Raw genomic sequence first — 4,213 nt, 5'->3', positions numbered from 1 at the left:
TTATTGAACCCATCTTACTCAGTCTCTCCCCAACCCCAAGGACAGTCCCATTCTACAACAGTGGCATCATGTAATATTTGTCCTTTTGTGACAGGGATATTTCACTCAGCATAATGTTCTCCAGAGTCAACCATTTTGAATAATATATCTGCCCCTTTTTTGATTCATTTGTTCTTTTGGTAGTCTGTGGTTCACCCACACACACACCCTCTATTTTTAAAACAATGATTTGTGCGAAAGTTTATGTAACATTTGTGTTTTCAACTAATCATTGATGAACATTTTGTTCCATAACATTAATTACAGTACCCAGTGTCTGATTTTCCATTCATTCAGTTTTCTCTTTTCCTTCACCCAACTTAATAAGGGATTACTATCTATTCATTAGTTTTCTGCTTCCTCCTTTCCCTTCTCTCCCCTCCATTCCATACTAGAATGATTCTGTGTATAATACTAGTATTTATTGTGTTTATACAGTATCTGCCCTTTTGTGACAGACTTATTTCATTCGTCATAGTGTCCTCTAGATTTATCCATGTTATGCACTGGCTCACGAATGCTAATTGTCTTCCCGTGCTGCATAATACTCAACTGTGTGAATATACCATAGTTTCGTTCTCTTTGCTCATTGATCGGCCTTGGATTCTTTCCATCTCTTTGCTCTTGTGAATAATGCTGCAGTAAGCATAAGTGTGCATACATTTGTTTGTGTCACACATTTTATTTCTTTAGGATCTATACATAGTTGTGTAACAGTTGCATCAAACAACATTTCCATTTACAACTTTCTGACCAAATACCAAACTGCCTTCCTTAGCGGTTGCCCCATCTTATATGCCCACCAGCCGTGTATGTATAAGAGTTCCTCCCATCTCTCCCTACACTCGCCAGCATTTGTGACTTGCTGTCTTACTGAACTTTGCTCTTGTGTCTGGGGTGAGATGATATCCTTTGTTGTTTTGATTTGCATCTCTCTGATAGCTAGACCCTCAACAAGACAAATTGGCAGAGTGACTACCCCTCTGGACTCAAGCATGACAGAGATCGTGAAGATGACACAAGAGTGTACTTGGTTCAGATCTGTAGTTCACAGCGTCACTTTGAGTCAGAGTCAACTTGGTATTACCTAACAAGAATAATAGCTAACTATCTGGAGTGTTTTCTCATGTGTTTGTTGGCCATCTGAATGACATCTTTGGTGAAGAGTCTTGACATGTCTTCTGCTTTTTTTCTAAGTGGGTTGTTTGTCTTTTTCTTGTTGACATTTTGGAGTTTTCTATAAATTTTAGATATATACTATTGCCAAATTTTTTTTTCTCTCTCAGACCAAGTAGGTCCTATTTTTACACTATTAGAGACAATTTATGACACTCTCATTTCCACCATACAATTACAAACATTTTCCATGCATTTTATTTGTTCTCTTCTAAATGGGCAAAACTCAAATGAAACCCATGCTGTCAAGTTGATTCTGATCCCTGAGGGAACCTCTGTTGGGTTTCTGAGACTATAAATCATAACAGGAGGAAACAATCTCACCTTTGTCCTTCCACGCATCTGGTTGATCAAACTGGTGACTTTTCGACTCCTTCTCAAAACTGGCAGTTCTCACAAGAACCCCAAACTCCAGAGTGCATTAATATGAGCACATGCAGAGGTTTTAAGGAAGCAAATGTCAGCCCAATCTGAAAAAAGAATTTCCTGAAAATTATAGTGACCTAAAAATGAGAAGGCTAGGTGAGGGCCGAAAGAGTTCAGGGATGATGAAAGTGGATTTCTGACATTGGGTAGGGTTTTAGGAGTGAACTTTAACATGCTGTTTGAACTCCAAAAATCTGTGATTCTAGAAATGTCTCCTAGGCCAAAAATAGATCCTTATTGATCTGCTCCTTCTGCCTGAAATTTCCCATCTCCTTTGGGTTTTTAAAGCATTCTGTTTTTTCTGTTGCTTAGATGCTTTTATCTGTCTCTTAGACTGCTTCTTTTAAATCATAAATGCCACAAAAAAATCAAAGGGATAAAAACATCATCAATTCTTAGCAATTTAACATGATATCCTTCATTAATTAAATATAACATTGTTTTTCCTAAAGAATGTTAATAGAGCAGGATGATCTCGGTCACAGCTCTACTCAGGGCCATCGAATTAGAACCATTAGTGGTGCAACTTCTATGGAGTAAGTAGGCTGCTAGAGCACCCCCATTTTGGTCAAGTTCAGGAAATTCTGGGCTAAAACAAATTAACTTCTTTTAGTACAGGACTTTTTATTTTTGTTTTTGGATTTTCTTTTAGTACAGGACTTTTAAAGGAACCTTTCTTCCTCTATAACTTTAGGAAGGAAGGGAGCTCAGGTGTTGTAGGCTGCAGCGAGTTGCACTGCTAAGCCGGAGATTGTTCATGTCTAGTGGTTCGAATCCACAAGCAGCCGTCCAGGACAAAGACGGGCGTTCCCTCCAGTTGGGACTCACAGTCTCAGAAACCCACAGGACGGTTGCAGTGAGTCAGAATGACCTTGACAACAATGAATTTGAGTTACTTTAGCAAAAATTACGTCCTTCTGCAGGAACTGGATCTCCCTGAGGGATATGTCCTCATGTGTCCAAAGCATATGAGACAAAGTCTTGTGGTCTTTAAGGGGTGGGCATTCTGGGTAAGTGAAGAAGACAAAATATGCAACATTTCTAAGATCCCTTCACCTCAGACCTTTTTCACACCAAACATGCCCAGTGATGTGTATGAAAGCCACCACGCAATCAACTTAATGCAATATGTTTTCCGTGAGTGAATTAATTTAACATTTACCGCATGCATTTCGGGGGTCCCCAGGACAAAATGCAGGTTCAGTGGGAGGTCTGACAGAACATGCAGTTATGGATACAGTGAAGGATACAGATGACAATCAGCAGAGGGAAGAGACACCTGAGCAGAGTCGAGGAGACGCCAGGCGTGAGGTTCCAATGTGGAGTCAAGTTGGGAGGGGGCATCTTGTTTGATGGGAGTGGGAGACAAGAGAAAATACAGGTCACATTTGAATAGTAGGCTCTATAATACCTAACAGAAACCCCCAAAATATCTGCATGTGGATGACCTCTTCAGCTCCTTGCCTCAGGAAGAAATAACCAAAAAACAGCTAATGTGATTTCTACCCTTCACTTACCTGGTACCTTCCAGTAGGAGTGTATGTGCATGTGCACACACACACACACACACACACACACATAATTTGGGGAATAACATGTATTCCAATTATATAAAATTTTCAGAAGAGACAACTCCCTAGAGACATAGAGAAAACTATAGTTAAACAAGTGTTCATGGTTTATAGTTACATCTAGTCCTGTTCCAGTACCCTCTGTTTCCACATGGAGAAACCAAGGCACAGTATTTCCAATCTTAGAGACATGACTAGAAGGCAAGTTAGTTGACTTGACATGTGGCCATGTCTTTGTCTCAGCCAGCCTCATTATGTGTTCACCTCCTTCTTTTAAATCATGTCTATTTATCTTTCCATCAGTTTTCCACCTAAATGACTGTCCCTCAGAGAAGCGAGCTATCTCTACCTCCTCAGTTGAGATCAGACAACTTGTCATTGTTCTCACGACTTCCTTTTCCCGTCTGCTAGGGTAAGCCTTCATGGATTGCCATGCATTGTATTTCCAGACCCTAGCACTATCCTGAGGGAGCCCTGGATGAGTGGCAAGTATAAGATGTCGTACTGCTAACTTAAAGGTCAGTGGTTCAAATCTACCAGCTACTCCAACTGGGATATGTGGACAGTATCTTCCCAATTACAACCTAATCAACTCACTGTGAGTCAGAATTAACCTGACAGCAGTGTGCTGGAGGTCCTTGGCTGGGGAAAATATTTAAGCTCTCATCTGATCATATGATATATTATTCTGTAGACGAAAAGGTGAGGAAAAATGGAGTTGCTTTCATAGTCAAAAAAGAAATTTCTAGGTCCATCTTGAAGTACAATATTGTGAGTGATAGGATTATATCCATACGCTTGCAAGGAAGTCCATTGAACACTACTATCATCCAGATATATGCACCAACAACCAGAGCCAAAGAAGAAGAAATAGATTATTTCGACCAACTCTTACAGGCAGAGATAGATCGAACATGCAATCAAGATGCATTGATAATAATGGGCGATTGGAATGCAAAAGTTGGGAACAGGGAAGAAGAATCAGTAGTTGGAAAACATGG

Source organism: Elephantulus edwardii, unplaced genomic scaffold, assembly GCF_000299155.1.
Source record: "Elephantulus edwardii isolate Elephantulus edwardi_28Jun2011 unplaced genomic scaffold, EleEdw1.0 scaffold00220, whole genome shotgun sequence".
NCBI classification, from domain to species: domain Eukaryota; kingdom Metazoa; phylum Chordata; class Mammalia; order Macroscelidea; family Macroscelididae; genus Elephantulus; species Elephantulus edwardii.
Note: the sequence above shows the minus strand (reverse complement) of the source record.